The sequence below is a fragment of the Sturnus vulgaris genome, chromosome 4 (assembly GCF_052056855.1).
Source record: "Sturnus vulgaris isolate bStuVul1 chromosome 4, bStuVul1.hap1, whole genome shotgun sequence".
In the NCBI taxonomy this organism is placed as follows: domain Eukaryota; kingdom Metazoa; phylum Chordata; class Aves; order Passeriformes; family Sturnidae; genus Sturnus; species Sturnus vulgaris.
In genome coordinates, this window is record NC_142246.1 from 52,193,591 (window position 1) to 52,219,232 (window position 25,642).

A 25,642-nucleotide genomic window follows, 5' to 3' on the forward strand; every position below is an offset into this window, starting at 1 on the left:
AAACTCTTTACTCACTACCAGTTTCCAGTTGAAATAACGTTTGTTTCTGAGCAAAACTTGTTCTTGTGTGTACAATTATATTGCTCTATAAGTTTACCTGCAAAGCAAGTCACCCCGAGGAACCGCAGCAGTTCCATGCTAGTTTTAGGTACCCAGCCCTCCAGGGAGGCACCATAATATACAGCCACTATTCATAACTTTCCTATAACTACAGGTACACAAAGACTACAGAAGCCAACCAAACACATGGAAAATAAATGCATTTTGTGACTTCAGTGACATCAAGAGCCAAGCAAGCAGGACTTGGCAGCAGCATAAATCTTAGCTGTATTTACAGATTAATCACAAGCACATGATAAGAAAAAAATAACCCAAAACGAAAACAAAACAAAGAAAAAATACCCCAAACCAACCAAATTTCACTCCACTGCTACTAAATTCTATGCATTACAACACAAGTCAAACCTCAAAGCAGTCCCTAATGTGATGTGGATACAACATGACCTGAGGCACTTCTGACTAGTATGATGAGCTTGAAGGCAAGTAGGAGCTTGCATAGTCCACTAGGCAATTGAACTTGCCAATAGTAATTTCAGTAGAACTTACTTCTGCAATATTATCAAAAATAAATCTAAATTTCAAGATGCCAGACTTCTACAGTATCTCTCCTTTTGGAGGTGCATATTGTTTCCTTGTTTGGTTTGGGGGTTTTTTTTAAGCTAAAATGCATATTAAGACATTAAAAAAAACCCTTGGTTCTGCCTCTTTAAATAAGTAGACAGCTTTTTTAGCTCTTCCCATTCCTTCACCTGTCCCCAGTTACAGAGCACAGCTGCTTGCGGGCTTAAGATTTTTTTTGTGAAGTAACAGTTCATGATAATCTCATTAAATCCTTTCTAACACTTTCCAGTTCATACAGGATTTCCTTCAGCAGGGCGAGTGGAACAAAGATTGGCTGCTTACGCAATCTCCGTGCAAAAAAAAAAAAAAAGTCACTGAAACCCCTCCTCGAAGAGGAGAGTGCAGGGGAATCAAAGCTCGGCCCCAACCAAGGGGCTGGAACAAATCCAGAGATGCAGGAGCTCTTTGCTTTCTGCAGCTGAGAAGCCACAGTGGAAGTGTAATCCCCAGTATCTTCTGCATGTAAAACAAACCATATGCTAAGCAAGCTCCTCTACCTGTAAGTCATTCTGTTTCAATCTCCAAAATTCCTCGCTCTGCTAGCCTAGGAAGCACTCATTGCAAAGCAGTTGTGTTCTCAGGGAGAGGCTCCATGACCAGGCTGGCTGCTCACACATCAGTGCCATTCCCAAGAACGGGAGACAAACCTCCCCAGGAGAATGAACAGCGTGAAACAAAAGAGAGACAAAAAGAGGCCTGACTATTTTACAGATACGCCTTCTATCAGATCACACAAGCCGTGCTGTGGGTGTCCTGAAGGAATTTCCAAGGAGAAAGACCCGCCCAGAGCAGCCTTGGGTGCTAAGCAGATGTAAGTGAGGCACTGGGAGCAAGAAAAGCTGGGACATCCTAAACTCCTCTAAGAGGAGATGGGAACAGTTTTTAGGCTGCATTACAGAAACCTCTGTAGCATCAACTACTTGTATCAAAATGGTCAGTTTTCATTTCACTTCATCTCATCAATAGCAGTTTAATAGGATTTTTCTCTATTTACATGCACTTAAATGGCAAATGCACATTTCCTGCTCCAGCTGCCAAAAAATACTTTTTTCAATCTGCCTGCCTAAAACCACCCAAATGCAATGCAAAACGTGTAAGACAGTTTAAGTTCTGCAGAAAAGGCTGGCCAGCTCAGGTATCTGGGTAACAAATATTTTTATAGGCCTTTCAGTGGCTCAAATCCAGGACAGCCCTGCAGTGATTTATTTCCCCAACAGCTTCTAGGGTGGCCTATGTAAAATTAGCTGGTAATCACAACCCAGGCCCCTAGTGGGCACGTTCCACACCCGAAGCAGCAGTGACTGGTGCTCCCTTGCTGAGGGTCACAGGAGAAAGAGCAAGGATTGAGGGGGGAATGCTGGATATCTCGTGCTGTCAGGAAGAATGAAGCTGAGCATCAGAGCATTATGCTAGAGCTTTTCAGGACCAAAGCACAGTTCATCTTATTTAAGCCATAAATGTGTCATTTTTTATGATTGCCCTGCACAGCACAAGCTGTATGCAGCCTGAGCTGCTACTGCAGTTCACAGGTTTTCAGCTGAAAATTGTCCCTACATCTCAGTGAGGAAGGGAGCAAATATTAAGAGCACAACCTGTGTACTGACCCTTGTGGAAACTTCTTGTGTCTAAGACGTCACTGATTAGGACTTCCTACATAATCTCAACACCTTATTTACGATAGAATTGGTTGCAAATCCCCATGCACTGAAAATCTTCAAGCCTTCACCTTCTCTGCTGCAGGGCCCCATCTGGGCACTGCCCTGCCCTGCCCTGCAGGCTCCAGCTCCATCCACGGAACAAACACGCAAACACATTGCAAAATCTTTTTTTCTGCCTCCAGTGCAACACCAACCACCTCCACCAAAGCATCCAGCCCAGACAGAGGCTATAGTGTAGTGCTGATAATTTTTGTTTGGCTGAGATGATTCAGCAACATCTACATGGTCAACTCATGTGTTGATGCAACTCTGGTGTCATCACGTCTCTCAGTGACCTTATACCATCACCAGGCTGTGGTAATTCTCATACTCTGATGAAAGCTAGAAATTCATAGGAGACTCCCAAATCTTACATGACAGCAGCTGCTTTTCTTCAACAATTCCTCACTATCTTTAAGAGAAGCGATTCAGACAGATGTTACAGTTTTATGCTCTCAATTCCTATTCACTCAGGTCTAACAGAGTAAGTTCCTCCAATCTAGGTTAAGTTTTACCGTGTTTTTCATTCATTTTGCCTGATCTATTTTTAATATATTCTCTGGATGCACCTCCTTAAAATTTGCTAATTAAGTTCCCTGGCTGTAGGTAATATGTTCATCCCAGCACTTGCAAATATTCAGATGGAGAATAAAAACTAGACACTAGAAGTCACGTGTTTATTTAAAACATGTAGCTGGACAGTATCAATATGACACAAGGATAGTAGATGAAAATTAACCTGCAATTCCGTAATATCATCAAATAAATCGATCTACTAATGAAAGGAAACACATTTCCATAAGAATTCGACTGGTATCCAAGTTCCATGATGATACATTTTCAATTAAAGAATTACAATGGACTACACTTATTTTTTCTCTCTAATGTTAGGTTGTAATTCATTATGGTACAGGCAGCTGAATATTAACGTACAGCTTCTGTTTTTTGTCTTGGTAGTAGCTGGGAAATGTTTTCAAGGTCAAATACTTTTACTAAAAAAGATACCTACACACCAAATTTTAGAAGTTTTCTTCTTTTCTATTATCTGGTTGCTTGTTCTTACTTATTTTAGCAAGTTAGAGAAATATTAAAATCTATGAGAAACTGCCAGACTGATGGGTGCAGAGGAGTGTACCCATTCTTAACAAAAGCAAAAGTAGATCTATTTAATCACATTCTGTACCCAAAAAAGGCTCATTCATGTTCTATAAGGCCACAAGATACAAAAAACAAACTCATGGTTATAAGGAAGTAGAGCTATTTAGTGGGTCAATGTTTGCAGGGGGAAGCAAATTTGTTAACTGTCCATTTACAGTGACAAGTCCCTAAGTGCAAGAGCATGAAAATTAAATTCAACATGAATTTTAATTATCTTATGTGATCACTTCATATTCTGTCACAATGCATCACTCGCTGATGTTGCTATATGGTACTACAAAATGTTCATATTTAATCAAATTGCAAGCAAAATGCATGAAATTCTGAAGATTATTTTCCATATGCAGCTACATATCTGTCAATAACTACATTCCTGAGTTTTGGTCAGATGACACTGATGCCTGAGAGGACAGGAACAGTACACTGTATTGTTAAACTTCCCACTACAGCTTAGCTTCAGCAATTCAACTTTCATTACAAATGCTAAAATTCAGTAGTGACTGAATTTAAAACTCAAAAAAACCCACCTCTATCCTTAGAATATATGAAAAATGTTTTTCCTTGAGCTTGACAGGAAAATGAAAATAAGAGAGGGATGGAGGAATTGAGGAGAGAATCAAGATATTGTTCCCAGTACACAGCATCTGTGGAAGGATTATTTCAAGTTAGAAAGCTACCAAGAAATGGAAAAAAAATAATTCTTACACGTTGAACAGTAGTTCCTGCTTCCCATGAAAGCCATCTGTTCTGTGTATGTACATGGTTTGAAAGACATTCCCAGGATTGTGTCAAGCCAAAGGAATCCCCACTAGAGTTACAGAAATATAAACTCCCTTCCCAGTGGCAGGAGCGCGCTGAAATGCAGCTCTGAGGACATGTATAGCTTCTCCCGCCTCAGGACCATAACAGTCCTGCTGGCATTCCAGGCGTTACGCGGGATTTTCCCATCTGATATTGGGTTATGAGAACTGAAACTTTAGCAGGGATAACACTGCACTACTTTGAATTAGAAATTCTTCAGATGAGTCTAAGGCGAGAGCTCCACTCTCCTCTATTGCAAAATGGCATCATCACCCTTTCTCCCATATGCAGCTGACATGAAAAATCCCTGGAAAATACTTTTGAAATAGGATTAATTCCATAGCACAATTTTTGCCATTACTAATTTTAATGGGAGTGGGACACGGCACAGTTTGAATAATACACTTGTTCCACATTCATTTCCAAACTCTAGAAATGGGAGTTGAAAACAGAAGTCTAATAATTAATACTTGTATAAGAAGGAAAATCCTTCTTATGGGCCTGGCATTTTTGCAATCCCTTGTCTACTACACAACTGAGTTCAAATTGCAATTATTTTTCCTAGGGAGCAATTAAATACTGCTACCAATGTTAAGCATAAACACTAACTACAAGCAACGCTCAGATGACTTGCTCAGGTTCAAGGGTTCACTGCACATGAATATCCATAAATACCACTGACAGCCCTAGCAGTATAATGAACTTTGCAGCAACTCATGCAGGCAGTCCACACAATACAAGAGCATAATGCCCCTAACTTTAAAGCAAGAAACCTGCAGAAGCAATTTTGAGCTACTTTTACAGCTGAAACTGTGTTCAAGGACTATTTAAGAAATAGAATCTTGTTTGTAAAATGTTCATGTGTTTATTGTTTTTTAAATCATTAGGTGGAATCAAATAGTAGAACTGAAGGAAACATTAACTTTGTGTAAAGATGGTCAGCTCCACTGATTTATCACTCCAATTAGCAATGTTTTCTTACCTCCATTGACTTAAACATGCAACATTGCAAGTTAAACACCCTGGGATTTTTAAGGCATCACATAATATTTTATCTTTAAAGTGCTTACATTTTTTTCTCACAAACACTGGCCACAGTATCACACAGCCTCTCATGAGCAGATATTTCTGGCATCTTTTGAAATACATGCCCTGCTCTCAGCTCAAAAATCAGATCTGAGTTAAAGAAACACTCTCTGTTTGAAATCTAGGGAATACATTTAAATCATTGGTATTGTTTAACTTCACTATTTTCTTAGTTGCCAAGATGCTGCTTCTCTGCTTCTATGGAGCTGCAGCACAAATAATAGAGGAAGCTGCTATACAGATCTGTGTACTTGATAAATGCTGCTAACAAAAGTAAGCACATTGAAAATACAGTATATTTTCAACCAGCTCCAGGCTTTAGGAACTCTAAGGGTTGATTAAAATTACTTTTAAAAAGAGTTATGAACTGGAAAGATGTATGGGGTTTAAGTCAATGGTGGTTTTCCATGTACAAACATTAACAGCTATGTCCCTTCCTATCTTCTTGATCTTAATTTGGTGGGAAACTTTTCCAAGGTGCATTTTACTACTTTTCAAGTCACACAGAAAGTTATCACATCCGTTTCTGTCTTCTGAATTGTTATCACTCCTTACAAAACTCGAGTGAAGTGCCTGAGACCTTCATCTATTTCACAGACAAGTCAGCTGGGCTTAGTTTAAACAGCCTTCAACAGCAGCTTAAGGCAAGATATCTGAGCTCACACCAAAGCAGATGAGGAGCACTCAGCAGTCTTCCCACCTTTCTTTAGGCAGTAATCATCAGCAGATAAGCAATAATGGATTAAGACCAGCACATCTGTTCCAGCAGCAAGCATCTGTCTGTATTCTACTTTATCAATCTCTGGACCTGCAGTTCCTCACTGTAAGGGAGCTCAGTGTTACTATCTATGATGTCCATCAGGCAAACTAATAATTTTCAGTACTGCAAGCCCCAAATACAAGCTAGGATGCCAATAATAACAGTAATAACAATTTTATTACTCATTTTCTTTCTTAGACTTAACATTAGATGAGCAGCCTGCTAAAGTTAACAGACCCTTCTGATCTTCACTCAGTTTACATATTGATTGGTGATCTTACACCAAATCTCCACAAGCATTTCTTCTGGTCTGACCAGCTAAAGCTAACCTCTACTCCAAGAGCTCACACATGAATACCACGGCATGTAATAAGAAAATTTTCTTATTTCCTGTGTAATCCTGGTATGGGGAAGTGTTTGCCAGATTGATCATGATGAAAGACAGCTTTTTTCAATGTCAACTTTTTTTTTTTCCTCTGTTGATCAGTTAGGAGGTGTTTCTGTGCAGATCCAGAAAGCTGCTTCAGCCACCAACCAACCTGAAACAGAGATGCTAAGGGTTTTTTTTGGCCACAACAGGCCTCACCTTCATGCAGAAGCACCCAAAAGGCATGTTATTTTTGCAAATGATTTCTCTCTGCCATGATGGGGAGAAATCCTGTCTTTGGCAAGAGGATGGATGCACACATCTCTGAGAGCCCACCATGAGAGTGTGGCAGGGAAGGGGACCACAGCTCACCAGCACATCTGGCCTACCCACAAGCACAAAGACTTTTAGGAAAGAGAAAATTGGGGTCCAGAGATAACAAAATGAGTGGCTCAGCCCCTGCTGATCACTAATTTTAAATGAAGAATGAACTTGTAATTCCAGGAAAAACAAATCAATACCGTGGCTGTGCCGTCTGCATTTTCTGTCTCCAGTGATTGCCTCTTTAGTGCTTCAAGTTCCTATGGGTGGGTTTGGTAGTCCTTTTAACATATCACCTTACAGCTGATCATGGTTTCTAAACCTCTGCAAGGGGTTTTCCCCAGATAGATGGAGCAGGTACCACGAGGCTCTTCAGTGGCTGAATTAACATGACATGACCAGCTTAGTCCCATCTTTTCTTTCTTGTTCTCCAGAGCTTTTCAGCCATACTCACAAATGCCTTTGTAAAGGAGGGTCTGAGTGAAGTGTTTATCATTGGTGTAGGGTTGAAAAGCCCTCTAACCCTGCTAGGACACAGGCTATTGTAGAGAAAACAGTGCTACCTGCTTCCTTCACACCTCTGTGTCAGACAAATTTATAACATAAGGCTGAAAACTGACAAAATGAGATGTAGCTATTTGAACATTCCAAGTTCTTCCCAGTAACTAAAAGGCCATGAAACCAGTGATAGTATTTTGCTTCAGAGCTGATAGGTGACAATTATTAAAGTAATAGTCTGAGATGTTGCTTTATGCATTTATTTGCACAGGATGCAAATATTGTCTCAAACTAGGGGCAAACAGAGAGGGGAACAGAAAGAGCTGGCTAGGAAAGAGTGAAATAAGAGGCCTTGCAGTGGTGTCCCAGTATGAAAGACAAGCCATCCACTGGCCAAATGTGGTCACTCTCAGTGGCAAGAGTGTTTGTGACCTCAAATCTCAGCCAAATATTGCACAGAGGATCCTACAATAACATTAATATATACAATAAGTTCACTAATACATACAATAAGCTCCCAGAAGTAATTACTCCTGCTCTTAAATAACTAACTAAATGAATGAATAAAGAAAGAAATATTCATCTTGTTGAACTCAGGCACAATGAAGAAGTGCTGTTTCTCAGAACTGTTGCCAAATCAAGATGCCATTTCTATGTTTCCATAAAGGCAATCATTTACCTTTTAAAAAGCAGTATTTAAAAATAGGAGTCAAAGTATTAAAGCATAATCACCATAATGTTTAAAAATTTTACTGCAACAAAGGATATTTAATTTCCAAGTTACATCCTGGTGGTGACAGCCTGCCTATAGCAAAAAAGAAAGTATACTAAGTAACTCCTAGGACAAATCAGAATTTGGCTTCAAAACCTTGGCAATTTTGGATACGCATTCCTCTGTGAGCCAAAAAACCCCAAAATGTGTAGTTCTTGTTCAAAAGCTCCTATGTTGCATAATCTGGATTCATTAGCTTGGTAGTATTGATAAATGAACCCATAAAGGCCCTGACAACTCTGAAGGGGTTTTTGGTATTTTTTTCTCCAAAACATTACTGAAGCAGGTAATGATAAATTTAAGGAAACCACCGAACAATACTTTGAACAGTTTAAATTGCCAGTAAGATTTTAGGACAGTCAGATCTTAAAAAAGGTCTTAAATCTTAAAAAAGATGACAAACAAATAAAAGTCAATAGCTAGAAGTATTAGAGATTCAACTCAGTATCTTCTCAGATATTTAAAAACACATAAGCTTTCACATCTAAGACCTATCAAGAAATCAACTCCAAGCAAAAATCAGCATGAAATATTGGCCTTGCCTGAGACTGTAAGTCACAGGAGTTGGCACTGCACACCACATATAAAGGAATGTTAACATTCAAATATGCAAAGAACAACCTGCCAAGGAAGAGTGGAGTTTCTACAGTAGAAGTCTCTGCAACAGTTGTGGATTCATCCCAGTATCACTTAAGAATATTGTTTCTTGTCAACAGTACTGTACCTACAGTGCCACTGTATTTGCCAGCTCCAAATAACCATTTTTTGGCTGTGGAGGGGAAATAATCTAAATTAATTATGTACAATGTGATTTGTCCTATTTACTGGCTACCTAATGTCCATCAGTTGGTGTCAATATCTGTGACAAATAACTTTGTCAGTAAATGGAGAAGTTGCCAATTTTTACTGTTCTAAAATGATTGGTAGAATTTTTCATGCAGCTTCTTCATTTCCTATACAACTGTATGACTCTTTCCACCTGCTCAATCTTTTTTTACCCTGTAACTTACTTGTTCACTACCAATCTCCTATATGATATCCAGCTGATACATTTTTTCCTCTGAACTGCTGAATTTATGAAGCAGGAATACCCACACTCTAGATGGTGAGAAGAAAAATTGCTTCCTGAAAAAGTTTTGGATGATTCACATAATCCCTTTGTACATTATGAGCCTCAATTTAAAAATTATTATTCACAATCTACATATGAGACATAAGTAGTGCAATTAAATGGGACCATTTGACAGCATTAGCTCCTTCCTTTCACATCAGCAAAGCTGGACACTGCAGCAAACACCTATAAACCAAAGAAATGGACTTACCATTTCAAGGCATCTGAGCAAGAACAGAATCATGTTTCAGATGTGGAATTCCACATTCTCAGAAGGCATTTAATCCTTTGCGGCATGAATGATTTTTATTCAGTTTCTAGCATGCATGCAATCCTTTCAAATATTCCAAAACAGTCTTTGCAATTGAATTGCTATTCTGCTATTGCTGATACTCAGCAGAGGGAGAAGGATCACTTTGGGAGACACTTGCCACACTAAAACTTGGACAGAATTTCGTGTGTAAGATGATTCACATTGAGAGTTGGATTTTCACAGATTAAATGCTACATTTTAGGAGTTTCTACTTCTAGTCTACACAGTAATATGGAGCAAATGTGTTCATACTTTCCTATGGCAATCTATCAGCAACTAGGTCTAGAACCACAAGGACTCGAACTAAACCATGAAACCTGAGATTCAGAGGAACAGAGGTACTGCCAGAGCCACATCAGATTTTTGTGTATATTGCAGACATCTCTCTAAAACCTCGTACCATAGCTTGAGTTGTGAGTCTGTTAATTAACACCACATATCCGTAATGATCACATTCAGGAGACATTTGTACAGAAACCATGGAATTTCCTGGGAATCTTTCACCTAAAGCCAGGAGGACAGAAATCCAATTAACTCCCCAAATAAGAAAGCTCTTCACACGTCTCAGATGTTGTTTCAACTCTCCCATTGTTTTCATTTGGACTCACAAACTAACAGAGCTCAGCAAAACCTTGAAGTTTTCATCACTACTCCAGGAAATGTGCTAATAAGCCAGGAGAGTGAGGGGCCCAGAAAAAACTTTGAAGTCACACCTTTACACAACAGCATCTTAATTACCAGGGAAAGGAAATGCACTGGGGTCATACTTGCAATAGACACCATCTGTAAGGGCTAGATGCTGCTGAGCTGATCCCTAGTTGTTATGTTCAACGACAAGTTAGAGGAAAGATTCCTTTGGACCTCTTTTCAGGATTTCTGCTTTTTTTTCCCCCTGCTACTGTATACATGGAGATGCTTTTCTGCTTTAAACATCTACAGTCTTGTACCTCAAAGATACAGTTTATAAGAAAAAATTCTAAGAACGTCTGTGATGCAGGCAAATCCTTGGATGCATTTCCAGTTTCTGAAAAGTCTGGAGATTGCTTTTTGCTGTGCTGCAGAAGTTATTTCTGGTGTGATGCTCAACCAATGCCAGGAAAGAGAACTGAAATTTCCTCTCCCTTGCAGAGCACCCTTATGGCAAAAGGACAAACAGCAGCAAGATAACTTATGACTGTGTTCATTTTAGGTTTTCACTCTGTTTTAATAACAAAAGCCATAGCTTTAGATAATCTCTTAAAAACACAGATGATTTGAACAGAATTTCTGGATTTCTTTTTTTTTCCCTCTACCAGTCTGAGTTTTCAAACTTCTCCCTAATTTGATGAGAATTAGAAACTTCATTTTGTTTTACTGCATTAATACAGTTTCCTGTGACCATTTGAGTGTGGACAGTAGGAATATTTGACAAAGAGCAACAAGTGGGAGGCTAATGATGAGGTTACAAATGCTGGCAGCTCTGGGCATCCATTCAGAACACTGCAGGGGAATGCTGACAAGTTTGTCAGCTTATCCTTCAATCTCCCATTGAAAATGCTACACTGGTATCTATCACTGACAGCTATTAAAAAATATCTTTCAAATTCAACTTTCTAAAATATTCTTCACTGTAATTTCAGGACCTCATTTCCTGCATGTGATCTGACTTCTTGGGTGTGAGGATCCCAAATAGATGACCTGAGTGTTGTTTGACGTTAACTACTCACACTGAACCACCAGCAGCTTTTTCAGTAGGAGGAAAGGAAGGACCTCAGGGACACCAGGAATGGGTAGGAAAGGATGAAACACATCCTACATTGCTGGCATTTCACAGTTTCCAAGTTCTCTGCATGTACAACAGGGACACTCACACCTATCTGTGGCACTAGTAAACACGCCACAGAAAAATGAGCTGGATGTGTGGCTTCAGCACACAGTGCAAGCAAACCCATCAATATTGCAGGGAAAAAAATACCTGCAACAGCAGAGTCTTGGGGATCTGCAGAAATGCTGAGACAGGTGCCACTGAAGAAGGCAGTTAGCATGTGTGTCACCCTTTTCAAATAAACATAAAGGAGCCACGAGTGCTACTATCAGTTCCTGAATGACCTCATCTGAACACAGAAGAGATAGTAATATAACTAAACTACTACAAACCATCTTTTTCTTTTTCCCCTTTTAGGTTCTAGGGAATTGTGTGCATTCATATTACTACAAGAGTTTGACAGACTCCTTCAGCAACCTATCAGCAGTTAAATTTCGTCCAAAATTGGGATTCTGATTTCTAGGCTAGGCTCCAGTATGCCTCCTGTACAGGCACAAGAGAGAAAAACAACAACAACAACAAAAACCCCAAACCCCAAAACAAACAAAAAACCAAAACAGAACAAAAAAAACCCCCAAAAAACAACAAACAAAACAAAACAAACAAACAAACAAACAACAACAACAAAAAAAACAAACACCAAAACAACAAAAAAACCCACAAATCATGTAATTTCCCCCTTGAATAGCAGCCCGAAGAAGTGAGCTGTCAGGCTCCTGGACAAGATGAGCACTTGATGTGAAATGTCCTCCATGGCACAAAAAGCCTTCGTCATCTATCCTTCACCTTCTTATCCCTTTAAAATGTTTGTAAAACAAATCCAGTGTTTTGTTCCAGCTCCTGTGACTTTCTGTCCTCTGCTCTGGAATGTGAAGAGAAGCTAGACAAAACATTAGGGAGGCACTTGGAGAAGGAAGGGACCTTCAAAGCCATGCAGCCTCCTCAAGGACGAGGCTTGCAATTCACTTGCAACTTCTTGCAGTTGGCATGAAAAACTTCCAATGATCATAATAAAAACGCACACTGAAACTGTCCCTGTCTTAGCAGAAATTTAAACTTCCACTCCTTCATTCTGAAATCTGTCCTCAGTCAGAGAGTGTTAAAAAGTTGTCCCTTGCTCATATTGCCTGAACTGACTTAAGATAAACAATGCTTTAGGCACTGGATTTTGTTTGCTTGCTTGAAATTTTTGTCAGGGCCACAGAGATAAATGAGCAATGAATTGATAAAGCATTAAAGTAATGTGTTTCAGTGGTTAAATATTTTGGTTTTAACTAAAATTATTTTAATCCTCATTGCACCTTCTGAACTATTTTTACCTTAAAGTAGGAAAGCTCTGAAATCTCTTTACAGATATGTTGTTTTAAAGGGAAAAAAAAAAAAAAGACGTTTCAAAATAAATGGCTTATGTCTTGGGGAGTGTTAATGAGGGAAGACATTTCCTAAAAGACTGCAGAGTGACAGTAGCACACTGACTGTGGTGGTTCCACAAGTGCAGAACTGCCCCCAGCAGTGAACGCCCACTGAAGTGAAGCAAAGCACAGCCAGGACAGAGGGAGGCAGAGAGGAGAAGAAAGAGGGAGGGAGAGAGAAAGGAAGAGAAGGGGAAAAAAAAAAAAAAAAACAACCAGCCCAAACTGTTGCAAGTTCATGCACCCCCATTACAAATTAATTTTAATTAAACAAAGAGATTATACAGACATTGCTGACAGGGATTATCAAAATAGAATGGCGCCACCTGCCCCTTGCAGCCCAATTAATTAACAGAGAATCTGAGGTGCCAATTACCACAAAGGAGTAAGAAAGGATCCGTAAACACAGCTCACGATGAACTTGAAAATTAACTCTTTCAGCTCACAGCTGAAGTCCCATAGCCTCACATACAGCCCTGATGCTGCTACAGCCCTCCAGAAGTCCCACACTGAAAAGACACAACAGGCTTCTCCAGATCCCTCTTTCCCATGGTTTTGTGAAGTATGACCAATCCTGCTCTTCATGAAGTCCCCGGGGCACTTTTAAAAATTATGCCACTAAAGTTAAATAACAGATAAAGTCATTTAAGATTGAAAAGGTTCCTCAAAATAAAAGACAGACTTCTTACTGTGTTTTGAGGTACATCAGGAAAATGTAGATTGCTTCTAATGCCATACCAGAGAGGTTTTAAGACAAGTCCCTGAGTAGAATTCCAGTTACTGACAGATAACAGGTAAACGTTTTAATTTTCTGGGAAGTAGGTATTGCTCATTGGTGCTTGACTCCTTCTCTCCCTACCCACATAAGAATCTTCTCTTTCAAGCTCTTGGGTAGGATATATCTCGAGGAGTAAAAGAATCCAAGTAAGGAAGGCTCAGCAGCAGTAGCTAGTTGCAATCTATTTTCCTGGGGAATCCAGAGTCTACCAGAGGAGTTCAGAAACTAAACTTTTGGCTTTGGATCTAAGCAGTATGAACCATTACCAAAGACACTGCTGTGTCCAGTCTGCCTCAGCACTTGCACAGCTGGCTGGTGGTGGCCCTGGAGAGGGAAGAGCTACTGCCATTTGCCCTTCCCTGGTATAAATCCCATATCACTTTTAGCAGAACTTCCTCCTCCTTCTAGAAGGTTCAAAACTGTACCTACCCTCAGTCTATGGACTTGAAGCTGTGCCATAAAGAGGAATCAGTAAGTACCCTGTGTGTGGGTGCTTACTCAGTATTTTTTCCAGTTGTTGGAGGAAAGACGATGAGGAATGACACCCTCAACTTCCCCCTCCTCAGAAGAGTGAGGTGATCTGCTGCCTTTTGGGGAAGATGATGCTGGCATGTCTTATGCAAACTTGTAATCATAGCTTAACCTTACTTCATGGTTTCCTGGAGGCCATAAAAACAACTGAACAATGAGATGCAAAGCTATGGAAGCAAAAAAAAGCAACTGCTCCCTTTTCAATTTTTTTTTTTCTGCGAACTGTAATTCCTTCTAGGGAATGTTTACCTCTCCACTATGGATATGCTAATTTTATAGTTATACTGGCAGCTACTGTAAGTATTATGCATAATGATAAACTTACCTTTTTTAGTTTTTGTATTGTAATTAAAAATACAGAATTACAAACTTAGTCCTTTTTAATGATGTTCCCAACTTCAGAAAATGCAATTTAAAAAATAAACATCATTAAACAGTACACCTGATGCAGCTCCTAATGGCACTAGAAAAAGAAGCCAGGATATATCCCTCTTAATTTATCATAAAAGAAGGAAGTCCACAGGTGCAATTTTAGAAGACCCACTGTCAGCTAGATCGCCAATCACTGGAAATGGATAAAAAAGAAGTATCATTAACATAATTTGGGAAGACCAGAGATTAACTAAGAATATAAACCATCAATTAGTTTGTAATATAACAGGCATATTTTCATGGCTGTAGAGACAGCAAGCATACTCAGGTGATAACGCATTAAAATTTGTCAAAGGCAAAACCCCCTCTGTTTTCTTTTGAATTTTTGATTTATGTATACTCACTAGGGTCCAATTAAAAAAACAAAACAAAACAAAACAAAAAAAAACTAGAGAAAAGTACATGTGTTTCAGAGGATGGCCATTATGGGCAATTTCTTCTTATATCAATTCTTCAGGTACCAATCCTGAGTCTGGAATCATCAGGATATGGTCAAGAGCAAAATCCCAGTTGACAGAGACATGGGCAGATTTGGGATACTGCTGAGGTAGGAAATGTCAGACAGTTCCTGTTATTGGCAATCTGGTCCCCTCTGCCAGGCCTCTGTCCTTGTAGGAATGCCAGGATTAGACCTGCAGCTGTACAGACTTAGTCACTAATTAAGAGAACCTGATTTTACTGGAGTTACATCCATGGCTGAAGCTCTGAGTGAAGCCAGATGAGACATTCAGAGGCACTACTCAATTCTGGATGCCATTAGGATCACCAAACTTGTCAATGGTAAAACCTGAATGCCCTTTCTTAAGGATATTTAAAGTAAAACCTCTCTAAATTATCTTCTTGTGTAAAACTGAAAAATAAAAACAGGTTTTCTCATCCCTTGCTGCCGTATACATGGATAACTGTGGTTCACGTAACTTTATAAAACATTTTAGGAACAAAACAACCTTAAAATATCTAAGTACTGAAGGCTTCATTTGTATCAGGCTCAGCAATGCATTTTCATTCGACCCTATTGTGAGATAATGTCTGTAAGGCAGCTCCAATGTAATAAAAAGTGCTGATTTCATAGGAGATTGCAAATGACAAGCTCTGCGTCAAATTTAGCTGCTCTTTGGAGATAAAAATGGAAGCACAGAAAACTAAGAGCCCAGTACAAATTGAACAGCTTTCTGAACTGTTGCATTTTATATATATAATGTCAGTTTTCTAAGGTGAGGGCCAAAATAAATGTTTGGAGTTCACTCTCAGCTCTGTGGTGCAGCAGAGATTGACGTGCGTTCGCGGTTGCATCATGGACACTGGAAAAACCCCGCTCACCACTGGGAGGAATGCGCCTGGCACCGAGTCAAATGCACAGCATGGAAGCATTCACCTAATTAGTGTTTTAACAGCTGCCTAAGGTTCGTTTCAATGGGAAGAAAATTACTGAGCACAATTTTATGTAATTAGTAGAGCATAAAACACGTGGTCTGTCTAATTAAATGTTTAAAACTATTGACATTACGTAGCTACTGTTGAGGTAAATGAAGTGGAAAATCGTTATGATTTTTTCGGTTGGTAAATTACTCCACAATATGCTCAAAGGCCCATTTGATAAGATGAACTCAATCCTAATGCAGAATGATGAGCACCGGGGCCTTTTCACACCCCACAGGTATGTGGAGGTCTCACCAATTTAACTAGAGGAACTGGCTGGCATTTCAGGGCTTTCAAGTCTTGCCAGCATGTGCTCCACTCTTCAGAGCACACTGTGTTAAATGCAAGTATGTCCCGCTGCTTTGGTTCACAGCTCCTTTATCCAAAGGGTGACAAACTGTGCATTGTAGAGCTGAAGTCCTCGCTTTCTGATCCCAAAACAATAAAGCCATTGAGTAAAGATCCAGCAGGCACTTTGAAAAGAAGAGTAGCTTGGCACCGAAAGCAAATTTGCTTATAAAACTTGTATTTCGCAGTTTGCATTATTGAAGTATTTGGACTTTGTTTTGCAGTTCTCAGGATAGATATGGAAGTATAATTATCTATCATGCAGTATCAGTAGAGTGATTAATTCAAATCCACTTGCACTACAGGTGCATCAGTCTATGCTTGTAGCACCCTGTTCTCATATTTATTTACAGGAGTATTGAACAATGTTGACAGTAAAACCCAAACTTCTGAGATTGTTTTTCCCCACTGAGTCAATACAGTTTCTGCCTAACTGATAGAAAAAATAGCACAGAAACAGGGAGTGGGGTTTAATTGTAGCTCTGACACTTAAAAACAACAGAAAAACACTGAATTTACACTGGGCTGAGGGTTCATCCACCCTTTTTGTACTGATTTTAAAACATTTTAAATTCTAATCCACATACCACATCACTGAAAACTACAAGAACAGATCTGCTTAAAAGACAAACCCAAAACATAAAAGATGTTTAATTCCTATAGTTCACATTGACCTCATGTACTTGTACAAATGGAAGACATGTTAAAAAAAAAAAAATGACATATTTAGTGTCTGTATATAAAATCAGAAAGATTTTTTTTCATGTCCTGTTATATTTTGTTGAAAAAACCTGCCAGTGCAACAAGACCACACACAACAACCAAGAAGCATTTCCTGGGTAAAGAAGAGCATTTTTCTGTTTTCTGAAGGTACCCAGCTCAGCCTATTCCTTAGTCCATTTTCCAAGGTAGTAATACACCTGTACAAAGTGGGTAAAGGAAGGTATAGCTGAGGCAAAGTTAATACGAGCCAAATTATTTTCTTTTATGTGAAGGGATTCTTTGAAAAGAGACAGTGTGTAAATCCTCATAAATTAATTATACTGAGATATAAGACACGAACAAATGGAAGCTGTATTAAACGTATCTGTTAATATAATTTCAAATGCTCTTCCCACACAAGACACGTAACACTTTTCCTAGCATCTAAGATGTCATTGAGTCTCACCATTAAACTCAAATCCTAATGCAGATTTCCCTTCCTGAACTATTCCTTTTACAAATCAAAGTGTTTGTTTTGTAAATCTAATGTTTGTTTTACTACCTTGCAGGATAAAACATCCCCATCCACCAACTAATTCCAGCATGCTGATCTAGGATTGTGTCATCTGAACAAGCTGATTGGTGTCCAAGTATCATTACTACAGGACAAATAAATAAACAAACCATAGACCTTTTTTGTGCTGTTAGAGATGAAAATGTAAGTCCTTTTCAAAAATAAGTTGGGTGGTCTCATACCTGCGAAAGGGAGGAATTAATCTAAGATGTATTTCTGATAAATATTTAAATGGGATGAGCATGGGCACTTGCCCTGTATTTGGAAATTTAATTTAGTACGATAGCCACTGTGCTTTCTTCTGCTTTTGTGTGGACTTGTTTAAGGTAATATAAGGACAAGGATATTCTTATTTTTGTATGCATTAAAAACTGTGAAGATTCACTCAGTTAAGTCTTCTTCCAGAAAATGATAGTGAAAATTACACTAGTGTAGAAGAATTACACTGTACAGGTTGCTCTCTTCCGTAGCCAGTCATTAAGTTTGGAAAAGACTTCTAAGATCATTGAGTCCAGCCATTAACCCAGCACTGCCAAGGCCACCACTGAACTATGTCCCTAAGCAACATATCAATACATTGTTGAACGCTTTCAGGGATGTATATTCTACCACTTCCCTGGGCAGCCTGTTTCAGTGCTTGACCACCCTTTCACTGAAGAAATTCTTCATATCCCATCTGCACCTCTCCTGTCACAGCTTGAAGCCGTGTCCTCTTGTCCTATCACTTGTCACCTGGGAGAAGAGTCTGACCCCCACCTGGGTACAGCCTCCTGTCAGGTAGCTGTGGACAGCAACAAGATGTCCCCTGAATCTCCTCTTCTCCAAGCCAACACCCCCAGCTCCCTCAGCTGCTCCTCACAAGACTTATGCCCCAGACCCTTCCCAGCTCCACTGCCCTCCTCTGGACACGCTCCAGCCCCTCAGTGTCCTTCTTGTCATGAGGGAGCCAAAACCAGACAGAAGATTTGAGGTGCAGCCTCAGCGTGGCAAGTCCTTTCACAAGCTGATGGGCTATCCACTCGTAGCAAGACCCCAATACATCTTTCCAACATCCTCATCTCACATCATCTGAAGATGGGATTGGGATCAGATGACTTCCCCAAGTCTCTTCCAACCTGAACATTACGATGCCTGCAGAACACTGACACCCACATCTGGTGGCCATGGCCATAACCTCAGTATCTTTCACACACAACTCATTTCCTATTTCTTCCTTTTTACCTGCCTCAGCCTGCGTAACTCAATTATTTCCTTTTTACGCATAATGTGCAGCAGAGTACAGGGGATACAGGGTAATTTTCCCTTTCCAGCTTCCATATTTCCTTCATGGAAACTTCCTTTATCAACCACATTTGTGTTTTTTAGAAATCTGTTCATTTCAATAAAAATGACTTACTGTTTTATGGAAGTTGAAGGCAAATGACCCATATCCTATAAATCATTGAAAATACTTTTTCTCATAGAATCCTAAGTTGCTTTTTTCTTAGTAGCAGAGAAAGCATTTTACTACAAAAAAGTTACATTTTTGCCCACACTAAAAATTCTGCATTAAAAATACACTAAATGAGGGACAGATGTTTAAAACAGCGGACCTACAATGAAGTATTAAATATTGCTGGCACAGTGCACCCTTTGGTACAGTTTAGTCTCTTTTTGCAATAGGCATGTTTTCACAGCTGTAAAAGCCCCAGAAATTACTGTCTTTGCTCCAATATTAATATAGAGATCTATTAAAAAATACACCAGACTGCTGAACAGATTAAACTATTGTTCATACATTCTATCATTAAAATAATTTGCCTTTACAATTTAAAATCAAAGTCAAATGTTTTGAAGTTGTTTTAGAGGAATAGTGTCACTTTGAAGAATATATAGATTATCTGTACAAAACCAAACAATTCCACTTTTGTCAAAAGAAAAATAAAAGCCTCCTTAAGAAATCAAACCTGCTACTTGATGTTTTGGTCAATGACAAACAGCAGCACAGAGAAGGTGGACGACCTTGTGTGAAATCACTCCAAACCTGCGCTGAGGATGCAGTGTAGGACTAAAGCCTTTTTCCACAGGTACAGGTGGTGTCTTAGAGCTATGGGAGAAAGTAAGACAGGTCATGGAAGGGCAGATTCTGTGGTCTAGGGGATTTTTGTGTTAAAACATGATAAACATAAACAAGATGGGCAAAGAGATAACACATAGAACAGAATGATAATACTAAAATCTTCAGACCTAGTAACTGGGAGGATTAACTTGGTAAATCCACAAACTACAGTAGGGCATGCTCCCCACTATACATAGGTTCTGCTACATTTAATTTCTATATCCCAGTCTGGTGGGTCAGAGCTCTGAAATCAAACATCACAAGTTCACGGTCTTTGCCGAATTTTGTCTCAGTTGATGTTTTATTTACATGAGCACTAAGCAATCTGTGATCATCATGGTCCTGATAAAGTGATGCCTACTTAAGTTTGCAACCCGTCAGGAATAAGAATAGGTCTGAGATGTCCATAGTTCAATTTGTTTGTCAGTGCTAGTTCAAGTATCAATTAGGCACGTTAGTCCTTGTGACATGAAACTCTTTTACTACTCAAAGTAATAAGGAGAGGAAATGTTACAAAACTCTGCTTATAATGTTAAATAAAAGGCAGAGGACTTAGCTTGGGTTCTTGAGGGAACCAATAAAAAATTATTCTATTGAATATGTATGCATCTAGTAATTGTCCAGATTCCTGACAAAGAAGGGATGGGTTGTTGAGGAAAGACAAAGCTTAAAAAACTCAAAACGCCAGGAACACTGTTTTAAAAGCTAGAAAATAACCTAGAACAAAGGGCAGAATGAGACCGGATAAGGACACAGCATGCTGGCCAGCCTGATCAACCAGCAGGATGAAAGCACATACAGTAACAGCAATAAAACCACACAAGGCTTTGGAAGCACAGCTCCTGCTCAATAAACAAACTCCTTGGACTGGAGACATTTTCTTGGAATTTTTACGGCACAAACATTTCTAGTCTCTTCTGGAAGCCCTGGAAAACCAAACCCAAACCTTTGCCCCACTACACACAAACTGAAGATGTCAACAACCCAAGTGAAACATGACTGCCATGTTCTAGAAAGCCCCTTGTCATCTATCTTGAGCAGGTCTTTGCTGAGGAGTTTACACCCATCTGTAAAGCTCAAAGCCCATGACATAACTAATTCCAGCCCAGAAGGAATGGCCACATCTCTGGAAGCCTTGTTGCCATGATGGGCATGTCTCACACAGAGCCTCACCAGACTGCCTCAAGTCTGGGGTTCCAGCCGTGCACACCTGGGGATGCAGAGGTGTGAAGTGGCCAGCACAGCCCAGCACATAATGAAACTGAGAGCCCTCATCCCTCTGGTTAGACAAAAAAACCTCCCAGGAGCTATAAAATGTAAGGAGGGAAGGAAAAGGGGGGAGGAAAAACAATCTCTGAGCAGGAAAACAGGATAAATTCATTGAAGAAATTATTTACTGGAATTATTCACTTAGCTTCAATTACAATCTATCCATTCTATCCACCATCTACATCAAATTATAATAAATTATTCTATTATAACTTGGCTTCATGCCTGCTGATTTACAATAGCTTATTTTTTCAGAAAATAATGGTCTGATGCCGTTCAATCTTCCACAGGATTTAGACATGCACATTTGGACATACACAAAATACAATTGCTTTTTGAGAGTCTCACTCCTTCTGTAAATTAAAGAGAGGGGAGCGAGCATATTATATTTAAATTGCCAGCAGATATTTTGACAACATAAGGAAGAACCAAGATATCAAAACAATATGAAAACAAAAATATCCTGTTGCTTTCCTGAAGAGTTTGGTATATGTCCTGTACTAGATACTCAAATGCAATTCTGAGAATATGTAAGCACTCCCCATCCTTCTGCCATCAGGTCTCTTTGCATAGCAGATGTTTTAAGATTCTTCTGAATCCAAAATATCTTCTTCTGATTTATCAGACCACCTCTGAAATTCATAAAGAGTTGTACTTGAAAATTAACTACAACAGGATGAAAAAAAAGGGAAAAAATCCAAAACCATGAAGCTTGTTTTTTAAATGTAATATATAAAAATATATTGGTTTCCACAGAGCATAATTATTTTTTAGGAATCCAAACTTGCACTGGGATAAAATGAGCACAGGTCAAACTAAAAATTCTAGTTACACAGCAAGGACAGCAGGTGTAATGTGCAGTTAAGTCAAGGGTTTGCAAACCTGAGAATACTGCTCACCTTCCTTTCATCATTCCCATACTTCTACAGTCTCTGTGACTATAAGCTGATTAGACAGACACCAAAGTTTTAATTCTATATACACTGCAATTTTTACAACGTCCTTGACTTCAACACAGCATGTATCATATTGTGGATGAAAGCAAAAATAAATAAGGAAAGAGGTGAGCAAAAAACCCGAGTTTTGCACATTTTTCCAGTAGTTTATGAAACAGAACTACAAAGCAAGAGATAACCAAGGCCTTATGGGTCTCCCTTATCAGGGGCAGCTGCTGGAGCAGCAGAATGAGGACAAATTCTATCCATGTGAGCAATCTGAAGGCAAAGTTAAACCAGGTGGGTGAAAGGGTGGTCATACTCTGAATGGGATAGATTGGTTCTGTCCCTGGCAAAAAACAAAGGACAATGTAGAAGACAGCAGCACAGAGGAATTCCACCACAAATTCATATCCACATTTCAAGAACCTGAAAGCACCTTGGATGTAGCCACCTCAGGTTCCATCTTTTCAAATATTCATCTCTTAAAAAATGCCAGATATTGCACCAGCAAAAGATGAATGCAACACTTTCTCTGTCACTCCTTACAGGAAAAGCATGGGGCTTTTATTTTGCTAGTATCAACTTGTTCTACTATGGTAGAAGTGCTTTTGTAATCCTGCAAACACACTAGCACTACTTCCATGTAGTTTCATTGCTGTGTCTACTACCATTAAAGGGTAAGCATATACTTCAAGACAATAATTCACTTAGCTAGTTGCCAGAGCCAGCATTATGTGAATAAGCTTGATAGATCTCTGTTCCTAACCTATCAGAAAACAATTTATGGAATCTAATAAATTAAAAATGAATTGTCTCCAGCAACCATATATTTCACAATAAATGTACGCTCTTTGATCTCAACTGACTGTGCTATGTTCTAATTAATTTTTATACAGAAGTTTGCTATTGCCCCTTAAATGGATTTTATACACAAGACTAATCAGCTAGCATTTTCAGCTGTGCCTTTGTCTTTTCACCTTCCAACCAAGTTAAAAATTCACAGAATTCTAGAATTTATGGCATAGCTTTCCACATATAAGCCTTTTCAGATTAAGGAAGGCAAGACCTATATTTTTTTCTCTGCTTTCTTAACCCCAACAGGCACATAATAGAAAGAAATATATGGCAACAGCCTAAAGACTTGCCTCTAGACAGCATGACTGTGGAAATGAACCCCCTTCTGGCTCTCAGCTGCTTTCTTACCCAGCAAAAAGTACTGGAGTTTCTCAGTCACTGTGTATCCCCTCCACGACGTTCTGAGATAGGTATAGAGCCATTTGGTATTGCTGTTTGGAATGGCAGGGCAGCTGGCACGGAGTAAGATTTTTGGCCCTCTTTCTGTTGGGGTGCTGTAACTGCACATTCATGAGTGGATTTTCCTGTATCAGTGATCAAGAACCTGGAAAAGACATCCACGACTGCAATACAAAATCCCCAATTTGGACTGGATGGTCTGTGCACAGATTATTTAATGCATCTGATGTGTAGGTTCTGGCATCAGGGGAAGAAAATACCAGTGAGGCTGGGGCAGAGGGCAAAGGAGAAACGAGGATCTTGCTCACTAATGCTGTTTACCTCCTGCTTTGCCAGGGGAGGTAGATTCTGTTCACCTGCAGGACCAAAACGTAATAAAAAATTCTAATTCATTAGAAAGAAAAAGAACTTTACTCTCTCGTCCAAATCCTCCTCTGTCTTTATGCATTCATGTAGAAAGGTCTAAGGCACTTTACATGTTTTAGCATAGCACCATCATTATACTTGCTTACAAGGAAAAAGCTGTGCCTGTCTACCTGCCAATAATCTCCTTCACTCTGAGGGCAGTATGATGTAAACACCTAAGCTATGAAAGATGCTCTAATATATTTTATATCCATATATGTACACATATAAACATATACATATGCTTCGAAAATGAAAATAAAAGCTTAAGGAAATGAAAAAGCATCCCATAAATTCTCAGTGAGAAAGAGAATAGCAAATTCAGCCTCAGCATCAGGCATCACTACATAACAAAACTCTTGTTGTATATCATGTAGTCTAGAGACACCAGTAAAGTTGACAGAATACCCACTTAAATGGGTAGAAACGTCAAAAAATGTCAGAAAACTGTCTCTCTAGAGTGGCCTAACTATATAAGGATCCTGCCTTGGGATACAGCCAGATGACCCTGGGATATCTCTTGCAGTGTTTTTCTATTACTCTGTAAAAACAGTCACAGGGATTTTAAAAACTGCTAGTTTAAAAACATTACTTACTCTGTGGAGAAACTCTGTCAAGAGGCATTCTTATACTTTGATACTGTCTTCCTATAGACTGATATTACAATGAATAAGTAAGAATAAGCAGAAATTAAATTATACTTTTAGAACATGGGGTAGCAATTTTATTTTTTTTTGCAGGTACAGACCATATAAGACCATTTATGTGAAATGTTCAAAAATTAAAATAAATTCCATAATACAGACGGGAAGTCAGTTCAATGGGAACCAAATGGGAGTAATAGGACCCAGGTATTTGGAATGGGTACAAAAACCCAAATAGATGGCCATGTATGGCACAAATTGGAGCCTGGAGATGATTATAACTGGAACCTTCCAAAAGAAAGAATGGCTGTAAACTGTTAACTGTATCAATGCAAACATCTTGGTAACTTACCACTGAGAAACGAGTGATGACAGAGAAGTGTATAATTTACAGCTTTAATTGTAGCTAACACAACCTGATAGTGTAGATAATGAAACTATACCATATTAAGGAATATATCAGTACAGGGGATCATCTGCAGATAATTTTAACTCTTGGTTAGGATGAGACCTGAGCGTAACAGAAGTGGCAAGATGGAATTTACCTTCAATTTGAGTCAAGAACCAAACAGCCACACAGCTTCCGAAGTTACAGGACAGAACTATCAGCTTAGGACAATTAAGGATAATAAGCAGAGTAGGAGGAAGCCTGTTATTCAGTATGAAATCTGGTAGAGCATATACATTTAAGATTTAGTAATATAGTTTGAGCCACTGAAATACCTTTATTTACTTATCCACCTCTCTATTTATTCCGAGACAGAAGACTAACATCCTGTACAAAAAAAGATCATGTACAAAACACATCTAGCTCACAAACAAAGCTCTCCTGAATGAAAAATAAACACCTTTAAAATGTTTTTCATTAAGAGAAAGAGTATCTACAATACAGCAAAAAATGGTAACAACCAGCCTAGGTGAAAGAGGCAAGAAGCATTTCTGGCATTGGGTATGTAAGGTTAGTACCTTGAAAGAATGTAGAGAGAATTTGTCAGCCCTGTTGACAGCAGAAGTTACAGTGACAGGGAACAAAGAGCCCACGTCCAGGACTTTGTAGATTTGCATTTTATAAAGGTGTTCAACAAAACCTGTGACTGAAGCGCAGTGCACTGATTTTAGTACTCTTCTTTTGCTGCAGAAAGACTGCGAAAATGCACATCATTTTCCTTGCTGGACTTTATAAAGCAAAATGGCTTGCTTGGTCCCTCAGGGATTCTGATAGCTGAAGTCTGCTTGTTAGCACTTTTTTTAGAAGGAGGGAGTAATTTTTTGGCAAAGGAGGGAGAGAGGGAAGACATTTCTGCTGTATATCAGAGTCCAGCTTGAAACATTTAGAAATGCTTTGAATGTATATATCCATGTCGTACACTGATGAAGTATCAATTTGTTAACAACATTCTAGTATAGGTATCCTAACAAAGAAAGTGAACCAAAAAGTTTAACTTATAAAGTCCCACGTAAAGTGAATT

The 25,642-nt window shown here is 39.1% G+C and overlaps 1 protein-coding gene across 2 annotated transcripts in view; it reads right to left on the bottom strand.

Moving 5' to 3' along the window:
• BMPR1B (bone morphogenetic protein receptor type 1B) overlaps positions 1 to 25,642 on the bottom strand; it is a 142,156-nt gene that overhangs the window by 81,030 nt on the left and 35,484 nt on the right. The window contains exon 1 of one of the 2 annotated variants that reach the window (XM_088163965.1): positions 19,512 to 19,615. The exons of the other annotated variant lie outside the window; for it this stretch is intronic. The gene's annotated coding sequence lies outside the window, so the exon portion shown is untranslated. Of the gene's footprint in view, positions 1 to 19,511; positions 19,616 to 25,642 lie in introns of those variants that run through there. 2 annotated transcript variants of the gene reach the window in all.